The sequence below is a fragment of the Triturus cristatus genome, chromosome 4_2 (genome assembly GCF_964204655.1).
Source record: "Triturus cristatus chromosome 4_2, aTriCri1.1, whole genome shotgun sequence".
NCBI lineage: Eukaryota > Metazoa > Chordata > Amphibia > Caudata > Salamandridae > Triturus > Triturus cristatus.
Genome location: NC_140586.1, coordinates 870,647,197 through 870,664,376, shown reverse-complemented (window position 1 = coordinate 870,664,376; position 17,180 = coordinate 870,647,197). Strand labels below are relative to the sequence as shown.

The window sequence follows — 17,180 nt, the reverse complement described above, 5'->3', positions numbered from 1 at the left end:
GGGAGAGACCAGAGGGAGAGACCCACGTGGGAGAGAACAGAGGGGTGATTTCATGAAAACATTGTTTGTCAGTGGCCTGACACAAGGTGATGGTGGCTGCCCCCGCCCCCGGAAGGTCCTGCGTTACCCCCCTGTTTGCACTAGTTTCGTTCGAATTTTGCAGAAGGGGGCAAAACCTTAACGCGATAGCACGTTTCAACAAGAGACCCTGTTATGTTTCCTTGTGGCTTCCGGATTATAGCAAAGTCAAATCTTTTTCCGGATCCTTGTGTATCTCTCCATCACCTTCCCTTCTTTCCAATGGGATCATATTTTCTCACCCTCATTTATTTTCTCCTATCCAGTCCTGGTTGTATAATTTGCTTTCGGGCACCTTCAGTTCTTCTTTTACCTTTATAGAAGCAAAACTACAAGTCCCAGAATGCAACGACATTAAATGAGCTACTAATGGGGCAACTTTAGTTCTCTTTAATGTCTTCCTTTGGCTAGGTAAAGCTGGAGTTCACCATGAATATCGAAAGTAGAATATAGATGGCACAAAATATCGAAACCGAAATATCGAAATGTAAGTATATATTTTCTATACCTAACGCTACATATGTGTACCTTAGCGATATACATATATTTTCGAAGTACGTAGATGTGGAGTTAGGGATAGTAAATCTATACTTCCCTGTATGCACTTACCTTTCGATACTTTCGTCTCCGGATACACTGTCCATTATAATCTTATAGGTCGATGATAAAGGGCGTCATCTCTATAATGCTACATTTGTTTGCCTTTTTCACATGTAATGTGTCTGAAAGGTTTGTGGGAAGCGCAAGTGTAGTCCTTCCATGGCAGCAAGTGCATTTATTATTATTGGTCATGAAGTGAGTTTTCATGTATTTTTGTGCAGAATACATTTTCCCTTTGCTGCTATATTGTCTGTCTTCCCTATGTTGGGGCAGCCCTGTCAGATATGTCCTTCCGTGACCCCCAGTTGATGCAGAATTATAGTCCTACGACTACGTTTGTGGAATGTCCCGGATTTTATTTTTCAAAATGTGGTCACCCTAGAAAAGTGTAAAGTGCTAATAGCTACACAAACTGCCATACCTCTCAACCCCTCTTGGCCTGCACTGTGGGGCAGGGTAATCTGTCAGCGCGCTACACCTAACCTAAGGATGCCACCTTTCCCATAGAAAAAAACGTCCAATCATCGGTTCAACTTTTTAAGACTCTGCAAAGTCCCCAACATAGGGGCATATCAACAACGATTGGCGATAAACATTGCTAAGCGCGTTTAGCGATGTTTATCCTATCGCTGGATTTCATTGCCGTGATAGCGCTGTATCAACAACGCTTTTCACAACGCCGATAAGAAATCCAGCGATAATGAGGAAAGCGCCGTTTTGCAGGGAACATCGCTGGTTTTCCAGCGATGCTCCCTGCAAAACGGCGATAACCTTGCTGATACGACCCTGTGGTCGTATCAGCATAATCCACCCCCCTTGTTAAGCATAGGTAAGTCAGGATTTTAGCAGACATTAGTTTTTGGCGAAAACCACCGTTTTCACCAATATCTAATGTGTGCTCAAATCCGTGTCTGTGGCGTGCCTTGTAAATATTGCGATGTGAACATCCGCGATATTTTAAAATGTAGTCCATCCGGGGTACGCCCGGTGACGCCCACTTTGCATCTCATTAGAGTTGCAAAGGGAGGCGTCGGGTAAAAGGGTGCTAACATGCGATTATGCATGTTAGCACCCTCTTGTAAATAGGGCGATAGTTTTATCTCCGGGAGATAAAGCCCTTGTTAATATGCCCCATAATTCTTAAGTAGAACTTTAAATTAAATTGTCTGTATTCATTTCTAACATGGCCTTTCTGTCTTTGGTTACTTTAATTCAGTCAGAAGATCATAAGGGCAGTTGTGACACACATTTTAAAGTGTTTTCTTCTACTATGTACTGTTTATTGTGTAAGTATGTGCTGATAAGGGGAAAATACCACCTTTGAGCCATTTTTCTAATATTTTGACTAGCAAACACTACCAGTCAGGTTGGTAAAAAGCCGGCCAGCTGGCAACTTTAACCTAACCCCCCTGAGGCTGAATCCATGATTGTCTCTGTTACATTACAACTGCTCAAACCTGAGCAGTGACAAGGACAGCCGAGAAACCAAACATGCCTCTATTGCATGAGTGCAATCCCTTCCCACTGAACTCGTGTGGCAGGGAGTCCAAATACTGTATTTTGAAACATGTGTCTATTGTGATGTTTTAAAAGCAGTTTTTTTGTTTTTTCTTTTTAGGAAAAAAAGGGTAATGTAGTGGAAGGGAGTAAGGAAATACAGAAAGAAGGGCGTGGCAGGCTCTAGGTAATTACAAAAAAATGTGTTTGTGTTTAGAACAGTATTTTTGTGATATTTCCATCCACGTGTACAATGGTCATAAACAACACTATTTGGAAAACCGTTTTAGCAAATGTCTAAGGTCATCTGATCCACAGTAGCCAATGGCTGGAAGGTGCTGTCCAAAAGCCCCCTTCTACGTCTGCATGCTTGTGCAGGTATGTTTATTGTGTGGTGTTTGCTGTGGGTTTTGTGATGAAATAAGTTCTCGTGTCTACTCGTAAAATATATAAAACAAAGATTAAGAAACCAGAAACACAGAAACATAGGTCAAAGGTCAAAACTCACAGATACATGTGAATGATATGATTGACGTGTTAGTTTATGTCATGCAGCTTAAGTCATTGCCACATTGCATGATCATAATTGTGGCGTCTTCCCCAGCCCAGGAGCATGCAGATGAATTACGCCACACAGAAGCTGCGTTCAAGCATTACTTTATTCGTCAGCATACACTGACACAACGCACATTACATCATACTTCCCATTAACCACACCCTAACACCTCGCCGCAGATGACGTGTTTCCTCTTCAGAGTCCACCCAGGACCACACGGTACTAGTGCACACCACATCAATATGCTACATCTACCCCCTTTGTTTAATAAAAAGTGGCAGACATCACTAAAATCACATTTCCTTGATTAGTCTGCGAGACGCTTGCACTTGTCTGCTGGCTCGGGCACTCAGAGGTGATCAAGGCCCACCCTGATCAGGCAACAGGGACATAGGCTCATGCGCTTGAGCCGAACCTGCTGGTGGGGTTGCCTCACACGTGGTTACCGGGCTCGACAAGTGTTGCTGTAGGTGTTTAAAATGTAATGTGTTCATAGTGATGGATTTTCCAGGTGTTGTCACCCTATGTCCCTTGCAGGCCATGACCTATAAAGGATCAGCTGCAAAAGGATTGTCCGTTTTCTGTCTTCGTCACTGCTTAACCACTACCCAGTCTCCTTTGTCAAAGATTGTCTCCTGGGCATAGCGACGTTGACCTGCATATGTTTTCATTTTTCTTTTCCGAGTCGTACCGGTGTATCAAACCTCATCACTATTCACTGATCATTATACTCTATGCCAATGCACTCTGCCCTGCACCACTCCACTCTCTGCTATTACACTCTACTATGAAACAATCTACTTTACTCCACTCTACTTATACCACTGCACTCTACTCAAAACCACTGCATTCTACACCATTGCACTCTACAAAACCTCCCTCTACACCATTGCGCTCTATGTCACTCTACTGTATGCCACTGCACTCTATGCCACTGCGGTATATGACACTCTACACCACTGCACTCTACAACATTCCACTCTGCAACCAGGGGTGTCTCCTCTATTTGAGCAGAGGAGCTTGGCCCCTCAAGCCCCAAAGCTGAACAATTAAACTGTAATAAAGTTCATTTATTACCGTTTTGTTTTTAAGCAACCAGTCCAGAACTAAGTGTCAGGATGGGGCGGAGCCAGCGCTGCCGAGTGGCAGCGGTAGGGAGCTTTGCGCTTTAAAATGTGCAGCCAGACATGCAAATGTTAAAGTTCTCTAACCCCGCTGTCTTAGACAGCGGGGTTAGAGAACGCGCAGGCCTCCAGTGCTCTTAGGAGCACTGGGAGAGCCCACACTATCCACTCCTGGCGCCACTTTCATGCTGTGAAAGCAGCGCCAGGATTGGGTAGAGCAGTTTCCTGCGTCGGAGCTTCCTGTGAAGACACCCGAGGGAGGAGGACGCTGCTCTGCAACTCACCAAGGTAAATCTATTTTAATTATTTTTTGTGCCCCCCCGCCCCACCACCTTTGGTACAAGTCAGGCGCCACTTTCTGCAACATTACACTGTCTGCCACTGAACTCTACGCCACTCCACTCTGCACTACTTCACTCTATACCAATGCACTCTACCCCACTGCACCCTGCAGCACTCCACTCTATGCCTCTACACTCTGCACCACTCTATGTCATTGCACTGTATGTCACTGCACTCTAAGTCAACTCCATTCTGCAGCACTGAACTCTACTATGCACCACTGTAATCTACGCCACTACATTCTGTGATGCTGCATTTTACGCCATTAAATTCTATGGCACTGAACTCTATGCCACTGCTCTCTATGCAATTATACTTCGCGTTTTTCTACCCTAATGTACTCTAGATCAGTCCACTTTACTTTAATCTACACCACTTCATGCTACTCTACGGCACTGTGCTCTAGGCTAATATACAACACTCTAATCTATGTCACTTCACACTACACCACTGCACTCTACTAATAACCACTGTACTCAATGCCAAATCACTCTATGCTACTCTACTCTACATCACTCTATTCTACGCCACTGCACTCTAGGTCAATGCACTCTCCACCACTCTACAGCACTGCACTCTACGACACTCTACTCTACAACACTGCACTCTGTGCCACTCTACTCTGTACTACTGCATTCTATGCCAATGCACTCTACACCACTGCAATCTATGCCACTCTACTCTGTATCACTCCACTCTACACCACTGCACTCTACAGCACTCCCCTCTATGCCACTGTCCTCTATGCTACTGTACTCTACAGAACCTACTCTGCACCACTCTACATCACTTTACTCTGCACCACTCTAGGCCACTACACTGTATGCCACTTTACTCTGCACCACTCCATTCTGCACCTCTACACTCTATGCCACTGTACTCTACTATTCAACAATCTAATCTACACCACAGCATTCTACAACGCTGCATTGTGCACTGCATTGCAGCTGAATTCCATGCAGCTGCACGCTACATCACTGCACTCCATGCCACTGTACTCTGCACTCAGTGCACTCTATACTATGCCACTCCGTTGTACACCACTGTACACAACTCTAGAATATGCCACTCCAAACACAATACTCTATACCACTCCATTCTAGACTACTCCACTCTTCGCCATGCCACTCTATGACCACTCCTCCACACCACTAACCTTTAGCCATGCGGAACATCAGCCCTGCTGGTGTACAACATGGCTAAAACGTTAAAACTGTCAACAGACTGCAATGGAAGGCCTGCGACATGTTTGAAAGGCTACGTGAGTTGGTGGCATATTCAGTGCTGCAGGCCCACTAGTAGTATGTACTTTACAGGCCCTGGTTACATATAGTACCATTTTACTGGGGACTTACAACTAAACTGAATGTTCTAATTGGGTGTAAGCCAATTTTACCATGTTTAAAGGAGAGAGCATTGTAGCACTGGTTAGCAGGGGTAAAGTGCATGGAGTTCTAAAAATGGGTTAGGAAACCAGAAGGGGTGAAGGCAAAATGTTTTGCCTTCACCCCAGCAGAGAGGGCAGCCTCCAAATGACAAGCACTCTTATACGGTCCATGTAAAAAGAGTGGATGCATAAAAGTAAGAAAAGGTACCTGTAGAAGTGTACGACCAATAGAAGGACACTGGCCACAGGCATGAAACTGTACTTGGTCCATATTTCACGGCAGGGACAACCACTGCGTGTGGTCTGTGGTGTATTATATGGTGTGGTTGTCTGACCTCACCATGAAATACACTCACAAAACCAGCCCAGTCAGGCTCATCTGTAAAACCTCTAGCTTAATGCTAGGTAGTTGTGGCTTTGAGCAGCCATGCTTAAACAAAGGAGATAGTGTAAAGTATTTAGACGCACCAAACAATGAAATAATGTCACAACACACAAACGAAATCTGACACAATTAAAATACTGATCGAAAATGTGCTAAGATAAGGGTGTGTATTGCCCCCATTGCTCTTCTCTTTGTTCACTGACGATTTACCTAATATACTAAAGAAGGTTCAGGGTGGTAGCCCAAAATTAGATAGGAAACACATCGCCTGCTTACTCTATGCAGACGATCTGGTCATTTTAGATAGAACAGAGATAGGTCTGCAGAGAAAGCTAACTGTGTCTAATGAATACTGCAAAACCAAAGGAAATGACGGACAGAGTGTTGAACATTGCAAGCACTCACCCCCAGTCAACTGATCTGGGTTTAATCCATCACCGTTCTTTAGCCCACTCTGCCACCCCAGTTCAGACATGGCCATATGCAAATCAGTCTGACCCTGTGCCTCATGGGAACAGTCCAGCCCGAACTGCCAAGCCATGTCTTTCCTGGACCGGATACAAGCTTCCTAGGACCGGTTTCTGGCATTTCAGCCGTCTTCAGCCAGGCTTGCTTGAATCAAGTGGCAAAGTGAGCAAGGGACTCACGTCTGAGCATACCCTGCCAACTTATGGCGAACAAAGCAAAACCAAAGGAAATGACGGACAGAGTGTTGAACATTGCAAGCACTCACCCCCAGTCAACTGATCTGTGTTTAATCCATCACCGTTCTTTAGCCCACTCTGCCACCCCAGTTCAGACATGGCCATATGCAAATCAGTCTGACCCTGTGCCTCATGGGAACAGTCCAGCCCGAACTGCCAAGCCATGTCTTTCCTGGACCGGATACAAGCTTCCTAGGACCGGTTTCTGGCATTTCAGCCGTCTTCAGCCAGGCTTGCTTGAATCAAGTGGCAAAGTGAGCAAGGGACTCACGTATGAGCATACCCTGCCAACTTATGGCGAACAAAGCAAAACCAAAGGAAATGACGGACAGAGTGTTGAACATTGCAAGCACTCACCCCCAGTCAACTGATCTGGGTTTAATCCATCACCGTTCTTTAGCCCACTCTGCCACCCCAGTTCAGACATGGCCATATGCAAATCAGTCTGATTGCATACTTGATTCAAGCAAGCCTGGCTGAAGACGGCTGAAATGCCAGAAACCGGTCCTAGGAAGCTTGTATCCGGTCCAGGAAAGACATGGCTTGGCAGTTCGGGCTGGACTGTTCCCATGAGGCACAGGGTCAAGACTGATTTGCATATGGCTGGGTTCAAACTGGAACGGCATGGTGAGCAAAAAAACGATGGATTTAGGCCCAGATCTCTGTACTGGGGTGAATGTATGACATTGTTCTGCATTCTGTCCATCAATTGTTGTTTTTGCATTTGTCACCCCGAGTGGGAAGGGTATGCCCAGACGTGGGTCCCTTGCTCTCCATGCCACTGGAAATCAAGCAAGCCTGGCTGAAGACGGCTGAAATGCCAGAAACCGGTCCTAGGATGCTTGTTTCCAGTCCAGGGAGGACCTGGCTTGGCAGTTCGGGCTGGACTGTTCCCATGAGGGACAGGGTCAAGACTGATTTGCATATGGCTGGGTTCAAACTGGAACGGCATGGTGAGCAAAAAAACGATGGATTTAGGCCCAGATCTCTGTACTGGGGTGAATGTATGACATTGTTCTGCATTCTGTCCATCAATTGTTGTTTTTGCATTTGTCACCCCGAGTGGGAAGGGTATGCCCAGACGTGGGTCCCTTGCTCTCCATGCCACTGGAAATCAAGCAAGCCTGGCTGAAGACGGCTGAAATGCCAGAAACCGGTCCTAGGATGCTTGTTTCCAGTCCAGGGAGGACCTGGCTTGGCAGTTCGGGCTGGACTGTTCCCATGAGGCACAGGGTCAAGACTGATTTGCATATGGCTGGGTTCAAACTAGAACGGCATGGTGCGCAAAAAAACGATGGATTTAGGCCCAGATCTCTGTACTGGGGTGAATGTATGACATTGTTCTGCATTCTGTCCATCAATTGTTGTTTTTGCATTTGTCACCCCGAGTGGGAAGGGTATGCCCAGACGTGGGTCCCTTGCTCTCCATGCCACTGGAAATCAAGCAAGCCTGGCTGAAGACGGCTGAAATGCCAGAAACCGGTCCTAGGATGCTTGTTTCCAGTCCAGGGAGGACCTGGCTTGGCAGTTCGGGCTGGACTGTTCCCATGAGGCACAGGGTCAAGACTGATTTGCATATGGCTGGGTTCAAACTGGAACGGCATGGTGAGCAAAAAAACGATGGATTTAGGCCCAGATCTCTGTACTGGGGTGAATGTATGACATTGTCCTGCATTCTGTCCATCAATTGTTGTTTTTGCATTTGTCACCCCGAGTGGGAAGGGTATGCCCAGACGTGGGTCCCTTGCTCTCCTTGCCACTGGAAATCAAGCAAGCCTGGCTGAAGACGGCTGAAATGCCAGAAACCGGTCCTAGGATGCTTGTTTCCAGTCCAGGGAGGACCTGGCTTAGCAGTTCGGGCTGGACTGTTCCCATGAGGCACAGGGTCAAGACTGATTTGCATATGGCTGGGTTCAAACTGGAAGGGCATGGTGAGCAAAAAAACGATGGATTTAGGCCCAGATCTCTGTACTGGGGTGAATGTATGACATTGTTCTGCATTCTGTCCATCAATTGTTGTTTTTACATTTGTCACCCCGAGTGGGAAGGGTATGCCCAGACGTGGGTCCCTTGCTCTCCATGCCACTGGAAATCAAGCAAGCCTGGCTGAAGACGGCTGAAATGCCAGAAACCGGTCCTAGGATGCTTGTTTCCAGTCCAGGGAGGACCTGGCTTGGCAGTTCGGGCTGGACTGTTCCCATGAGGCACAGGGTCAAGACTGATTTGCATATGGCTGGGTTCAAACTGGAACGGCATGGTGAGCAAAAAAACGATGGATTTAGGCCCAGATCTCTGTACTGGGGTGAATGTATGACATTGTTCTGCATTCTGTCCATCAATTGTTGTTTTTGCATAATGAATACTGCAACCAGAAAAAAATTGTTGTGAATCTAGACAAAACCAAGGTCTTAAATTTTGGCAAGAAAAGGAAGAAATTTAGTTGGTTTCTGGGCTCTACTAAAGTGGAAGAAGTAAATGAATATAAATACTTGGGGATATGGTTCGAAAGATCCCTAAAATGGGAAACTCATCCGAATACATTAAGGATACGAGCCCTGGCCTCAGTTAGTGGGTTGAAAAAGTTTAATAGGAAGTACGGAGAAAGATCAGATAAACCTGCCCTAAATGCTTATATGGCCATGATACCACCTCCGTTTCAATATGGAGCTGAAGTATTGTACATGAGTGGTAAAAGAAGATGGGATATTGAAGAGGGAAAATGTTAAAAAAAATTATTATCACTACCTAGATCATCTATGTATCTTGGGAGGTAATGGTGCGCATGTCATTAATAAGGTTTTGGCAACGCCTGGGAAATGGGGAAGAGGAAAAACTAGCAGAATGGTACAAAAGGCAAATTTTGCAGAGTGAACTGAATTGGGCACTAAGGCTTAAGAAAATGCTAGAGACAGAATGCAGGGAACTATGAGTGAAACTGAACCCGCAGGACTTGCAAACTGATGTCGCAAGACGTGAACTGATGGTGTTGGGCAAGGAAATGCCACAAGACCAGGATTGCAAGTATCTGGAAGGGAAGAAATCGTGGGTTTTTTGATCAAATCTTGGAAATCTAACCAACAGTTCCTGTACATGGATATACTACCTAACCATTATCTGAGGAGGGGCGTTTTAAGAAAAGGAATAGGAATTAACCCTTGTTATATGAGTAACGGGATAAAAGAGGCTATGATGGATCCTGAAGGAAATTGCACTTGCAGTTTAGGGACGAGAGGCGATATTTTACACTTACTGTTAGATTGTCTTAAGGTCCTTGATACACGGAACTTGTTTTTACAACCAGAATTTATAAAATATGGTATAAAGAACCGTGCACAGGCAGCAACATTGTTAACAGAAATGATCTATTTCGATATTGCAAGTGCAATGGGGAGATTTATGTTGGAGGTTAAAAAAGTTTTTAATGTATATAAAACCGGGATTTTATGAAATTCATTTTAGGATAACAGGATAAATTAGGAAAGGAAATAATTATTCACTATGGTATTGTATTCTTTTTATTGTGTGTGAGAAGTTGGCCTGGTATATGATGTTCACTAGTTAAAGTGACCACCTTGTACCATGCCAAGCAACCCCTTATGGTGTGGTTTTAAGTCAACCTTTTCGGACCAGCTGCCCTAGTGGTAGCGTAGGCTAAGCAGTCTTTCAGGCTAAACTCGTTTTGGCATGTGAAGCAAGCTGTTTTACCATAAGTAACCCCCTTTTATAACAATGAAAGGACACCACACAGATATATATTCAAAATATATATGTATTTATTTCTCAAAGTATCCCCTAGACTCTTTATGAGCACAGGAGCACAAATCGTTAAACAAGAATGCGTTAGAATACACAGAAGTTACACTTTATATGGATAGGCCCTCGTGGCCACTCGAACCATATACTAAAATAGTGGTATAAGTACCACGAACAGAAAAGGGAAAGGGCCTAGGGCCTCTAGAATCGCTGGGCCTACAAGGAGCTAACTTTAGTTAGTGACCAGGAGGTCCACGGGTCGCGTGTGCAGAGCAAATAGTCACACGCGGGCTCCCATAGGTTTTCAATGGGTGCGTAAAAGTTACAAAGTTACTGCAAAAAGGATCTTCCGGATGGACTATGAACTCAAGATTGGAAACACAGACACTAAAGATGTCACTCTATACTTGGGCACCGGAGTGCCAGCTTTACCTCACCCACAGGAAGCGGGTGCATAGGCCTCGAAGTGCGTCGGGTTTCTTCTATATGTTCAATGGAGCCTGAAGACAAAGATGCTGCAGGCGGTCGGTCCGGAAGAGATGCGGTGGATCCAAGGTTGGATCGGAGTTGTAGAAGACCTGTAAGCAGAGGGGACAGTGTTCACAGTCACTATCCAGTGACCAGCGTGGCACCAGGTGGGTACCAGGCGATGTCGGGTGCAAACAGGAGGAAAGGTGTAGCTTGTCTCTGCAGCCACGTGGTCCCTGAAGGTCGACGACGTCCAGGAGTCGGTTCACTAGCTGTCCCACACAGGCTCTCGCTGTCGGCGGTGTCGGCGACTTGGTTGAAGCAAACAGGCCTTGGCAAAAGCAATTGTTGTGGAAAACGAAATAACCTGATGGTTCTGACCAGCAAGGTCAGAGGGACTGCTCCTTTGGAGGGGAGCAAGGGCCAGTCTGGAGCAACCAGACCAGCAGTGTAGTTCTTGAAGTTCGTCGCCAAGATGGCTACTAGCCAACGGGCCAGCTACCGGTTAGGCGCGTCGAGTGGCAAAATGCAGAGGGGCCCCACGCAGATCGTGGAGATGCTGGAGGGCTCACCTTTGGTGCAGATGCTGCTCGGGTGTTGGGCTTCTCAGGACCCAAAACACAACTTGGAGGGAGCCTCGGTTGTCGCGCTTGCAGCTTGTCGTGGTCTTTTCAAGATGGCTGGCTCCACGTGTCTCGGTGCCTCCACGGGTTCCTTCTTTTCAGGGACTGTGGATCGGGCGGTGAGAGGTCTGGAGGTCCAGGTCTTGTCAGTCTCTGGGCTCGGGCTCCGGCGGGAGGCGGCGGCAAAGCAGACGTTGATTCGCTGGATGGTGCTTGCGTTAGCAAGGTGGTCACTCCCTGACCACAGAGGAGATTTCCTTCAGTCCTCTGTGCAGCAGAGCGTCGAAGTTCCCGTCTTCTTCTTGTAGTTAAGTTGATTCCAGGATGTCTGAAGTCTTAGGACACAGCTCCTACCTTTAAGCGGATTCTAGGGGCCGGACTACCTGCTAGGTCCCTCCCTAAGGGTGGGACCAGGAAGGGGGGTGGTTACACCCCCAATCCTTTGTCCAGCTCGCCCCAGGCCCGGGACTGGTGTGCCCCAGGACCGGTTTGAGCTGGCATATGCACCGAGGCTCCTTGTGAGCCTCAGGCAGGTCTGGTTCCTTTCAAGCCCTACCTGACCAATACACAAAATCCTGTCTAGGGTGGTGCACGCACCTCCCCTGGCAGGAAACCCTTTGTCCACACCTCCCAATCTGGAAGGACTCCCAGCAGCAGGAGGGCAGACTTGTGTCTGTGGTGGCAGCATCCATTTTGTGGAGCTGAGGCTATGTCTGATTTTACCCGGGTTTCAGGTACTGTACATGTCGTGTCCCTCTAGAAGGGTGGAATGCTAACCCCGTCGCCAGAATTGGCGAGGGGTTAGTATTCCAATTCGTATGACACCTTACTCGACATGTTTTGATAAAGCCAAACCAAAGATAGCATTTAACCGCGAGGTTCATAATGCACTTAAGAGTATATGGTATGACGATATCTGGAAACAGTAGAAGGAAGTTGTTCCGACCACTGCAGACAGGCTCAGCTCATGCCAGAGCACCATCTCACATGGAACCAAGCACTCAGCCTTCAGGATTGTTAAGGCCTGCCATAGGAGTGACTGATAGGTTAACATGTGTCCCATTTAAGGTTAGGTATAGGTATACTACACCTTAGTAAGAGGTGGTTACACCAACTTACCGCAGCTGAGTGATCAGCCAGTTGTGTCAAATTTGTTAGGCCAGGCCAGGGGTGGCATAATACATGCTTCAGCCCCTGGTAGGCCTTAGATACACCAATGCCCTGGGTACCTAGTGTACACTGGTACAGGGGCTCACAGGGTGATCCAATTCCAATTGGTTATGCACCTAGGGTGCACAGTGTCAATTTAGTTAGAGAGAACAGCAGGCTGGGGGTCTGATTGGCAGGCCCACAGCCTCAATATGTCAAAAACCAGTGAAGCAAAAAGCAAAAATTTGGGGTGACCATAGGATAGCAGACCCTACTCTCCTACACAACCCCCCCCAAACGCAGGGACATTAAACTAGCCTTGACCAGTCTCGTCTTCATGTCCTAAGTGGAAGTACCTGGAGAGACCATCTGCATTCCCATGGTCAGTACCTGGCCGGTGCTCCACTGTAAAGTCCATCCCCTGTAGGGAAATGGACCACCTAAGCAGTTTGGGGTTTTCACCCTTCATCTGATTTAGCCACAAGAGGGGCTTATGGTCGGTCTGAATCTTGAAGTGAGTGCCAAACAAGTATGGCCTCAGCTTCTTCAGGGCCCACACCACAGCAAAGGCCTCCCTCTCAATAGCTGACCAATTCTTCTCTCTGGGGGTCAACCTCCTGCTAATAAAAGCAATGGGTTGGTCTTGACCATCTACATTAAGTTGTGACAGCACAGCTCCCACACCCAACTCAGAAGCATCTGTTTGGACAATAAACTCTTTGGAGTAGTCAGGACTTTTCAGGATAGGTGCAGAGCACATGGCCTTCTTCAGGTCATCAAATGCCTTTTGACAGCTTACTGTCCACTGAACCTTTTTGGGCATCTTCTTGGATGTCAGATCATTAAGAGGAGTCACAATGGACCCATAGTTCTTAACAAACTTCCTGTAGTACCCAGTCAAGCCCAAGAAAGCTCGAACTTGAGTCTGGGTGGTTGGAGGGGACCAGTCCTTGATGGATTGTATCTTACTCTCCAGTGGTTGAACTTGGCCTCCACCTACAAGGTGGCCCAAATACACAACCTTACTCTGCCCTATCTGGCACTTAGTAGCCTTGATAGTGAGGCCTGCCTTTTGCAGAGCCTCAAGAGCCTTCTTCAGGTGGATCAGGTGATCCTCCCAGGTGGAGCTAAAGACAGCAATGTCATCAAGATATGCTGCACAGAAGTCATCCAGCCCAGTAAGGACTTGATTCACCAACCTTTGGAAGGTGGCAGGTGCATTCTTCAGACCAAAGGGCATCACCACAAATTGGTAGTGCCCACCTGGGGTTGAGAATGCTGTTTTGGCCTTAGACTCCTCAGCTAATCTGATTTGCCAATAGCCAGCTGTCAAGTCAAATGTGCTCAAAAACTTAGCAGAAGCTAGTTTGTCTATGAGCTCATCTGCCCTTGGAATAGGATGTGCATCTGTCCTGGTGACAGCATTGAGTCCTCTGTAATCCACACAGAACCTCATCTCTCTCTTGCCATCTTTGGTGTGAGGTTTGGGGACCAGAACCACTGGGCTAGCCCAGGGGCTCTCTGAGGGTTCAATGACACCCAATTCCAGCATTTTGTGTACCTCAGCCTTTATACAGTCCCTGACGTGGTCAGGTTGTCTGTAAAGCTTGTTCTTTACAGGCAGACTGTCACCAGTGTCCACCACATGGGTACACCAGTCAGTTTGACTAGGTATCAAGGAAAACATGTGTTGAAATGATTGTAGAACCTGTCTACATTCAATCTGCTGATGATCAGTGAGGTTGCCTCCAAGGGTCACTCCTTCAACTGAACCATCTTCAGGGTTCTGAGACAACAGGTCTGGGAGAGGGTCACTCTCTTCCTCCTGTCCCTCATCTGTAGCCATGAGCAAGCCCATGTCTGCCCTGTCAACATATGCTTTTAACCTGTTAACATGGAGTACCCTGTGGGGACTCCTGGGAGTTCCTAGGTCCACCAAGTAGGTGACCTCTCCCTTCTTTTCCAGGATTGTATGGGGTCCAGACCATTTGTCTTGGAGTGCTGCTGGGGCCACTGGCTCCAACACCCATACCTTCTGTCCTGGCTGAAACTCAACCAAGACAGTCTTTTGGTCATGCCAAGCTTTCTGTAAGGCCTGGCTTGCCTCAAGGTTTTTGGATGCCTTCTCCATATACTCAGCCATCCTGGAGCGGAGACCAAGTACATAGTCCACTATGTCTTGTTTAGGCTTTTTGAGAGGTAACTCCCATCCTTCCTTCACTTAACACAGTGGGCCTCTTACAGGGTGCCCAAACAACAATTCAAAGGGGCTGTAGCCAACCTCCTTTTGTGGGACCTCTCTGTAAGCAAACAGAAGGCAGGGTAGAAGGATGTCCCATCTTCGCCTGAGCTTTTCAGGTAATCCTTTGATCATACCCTTTAGGGTCTTGTTGAATCTCTCAACAAGCCCATTGCATTGTGGGTGATAAGGGGTGGTGAACTTGCAGTTGACACCACATTCCTTCCACATAGCTGTCAAGTATCCTGACATGAAGTTAGTACCTCTGTCAGAAACCACCTCCTTAGGAAACCCCACTCTGGAGAATACTCCCAGCAGGGCCCTGGCCACAACAGGAGCTGTAGTGGTCCTAAGGGGAATTGCCTCTGGATACCTGGTGGCATGATCCACTACCACCAGTATAAATCTGTGCCCAGATGCAGTGGGAGGATCCATGGGACCCGCTATATCTATTCCCACTCTTTCAAAGGGAACCCCCACCACAGGTAGTGGTATTAGGGGGGCCTTTGTTGTGCCACCTGATTTGCCACTGGCTTGGCAGGTTACACAGGAGCGACAAAACTCCTTGGTATCTTCATTCATGTGAGGCCAGTGAAAGTGAGGGACAAGCCTGTCCCAAGTCTTGTTCTGGCCTAAGTGTCCTGCTAAAGGAATATCATGGGCCAAGGTAAGAAGGAAGCCCCTAAATTGCCGAGGTATAGCCAACACGCCTGGTGGCACCAGGCTTGGGGTCTCTAGCCTCTGAATAAAGGAGCCCTTCATCCCAATACACTTTATGGGTACCTTGAGCATTCCCAGCAGCCTCAGCAGCAGCCAGCTGTCTGGGGGGTTCAAGAGAGGGACAGGATAACTGAGCCTGCCTCAAGTCAGCCCTTGAAGGTCCCCCTGTCCCCAGAAACTCAACCTGATCAGGTTCAAGCTCTTCAGGGACAGTTCCTTCAGGGTTCTCTAGATCAGCTTCCTGGGAAGGTTGATCATCACTCTGAGGCAGGGGGGAAGGCACAGCCTTGACCCTCCTGTTCTTCTTCTTGGTAGGTGCTTGGTCCATTGTTCCAGGATCCAAGACCTGAGGTTCAGTAAGGCACTTTTTGGCCTGTGACCTGGTCACAGCAAGGACATGTGGTGATATACCTAACATCTCTGCATGTGTCCTGTACTCCACTTCAGACCATAGAGAACTCTCTAGGTCATTGCCCAACAAACATTCTACTGGGAGGTCTGCACTAACCACAACCCTTTTGAGGCCAGTTACCCCTCCCCATGAGAAGTTAACAACTGCCACACTATGTGAAGTAGTGGCATTGCTGGCATTGGTCACCAGGTAATTCTCACCTGGTATGTACTGTCCAGGGTCCACAAATCCTGGTGTCACCATAGTGACACTGGCACATGTGTCTCTGTAGGCTTGAGACACTTTTTCATTAATTAAAGGGGTCTGTATGTACTTGCCCAGGTTACTGGGACTCACAGTCAGGGACAAATCTATGTCCCCATCACAGATCAAGACTGCCTGTGTCAGGGTTCTGTCTAAGTCAGAATCTCCTTCAGTTCCCATAGTGATTCCCACTACACCCTTTGTCTGGGGACCAACACTGCTAACAGTAGTACTGGGAGCAGGTGCCTTAGGGGCAACAGTGTTGGGGGCTCCACCCTTTTTACAATCACTAGTCCAGTGAGTTGTATTCTTGCAAGAGTTGCACCAGGGTTTCTTTTGACCTTCTTTCTTCTTCCCTTTAGGCTGGGACCCAACCCCATTAGTACTAGTTTGGGGCCCTGTTGAAGACTTCTGGTCTTTAGATTTCTGATCTCCACCCTTTTGGTCTGTTTTCTTCTGATCACCCCCTTGGCCCTGGTTCTGGTTCTTTTGCTTAACCCTGGTTCTGACCCATTTGTCTGCCTTCTTTCCCAATTCTTGGGGAGAGGTCAGATCAGAGTCAACCAAGTGTTGATGCAGTTGCTGGTTTTGCCAGTTATTTAAAATCTGTTCTCTCATCATCAAATTGTACAATCCTGTATAATCAGATACCTTACTTCCCAGCAACCAACCCTCCAAAGCCTTAGTGGCACATTCAATGTATTCAGACCAGTCCTGAGTCTGTGTCTTCTGGGTGTCTCTGAACATTAACCTGTACTGTTCAGTGGTTAAGCCTAACCCATCAACTAGGACACTCTTCAGGACTCTGTAGTTTCTGACATCCTCCTCTCTAACAGTGAGGAGTCTATCTCTGCCTCTACCTTCAAAGGAGAGCCATAAGATTGCTGCCCACTGGTCTTC

The 17,180-nt window shown here is 47.3% G+C and overlaps 1 long non-coding RNA gene across 1 annotated transcript in view; it reads left to right on the top strand.

Moving 5' to 3' along the window:
- Nucleotides 1-440: 440 nt before the first annotated feature.
- The window catches only part of LOC146835286 (uncharacterized), a 31,289-nt gene continuing 14,549 nt past the window's right edge, over nucleotides 441-17,180 (top strand). The window contains exons 1-2 of the long non-coding RNA XR_014960405.1: nucleotides 441-565; nucleotides 2,297-2,362. This is a non-coding gene — a long non-coding RNA (uncharacterized LOC146835286). The remainder of the gene's footprint in view (nucleotides 566-2,296; nucleotides 2,363-17,180) is intronic.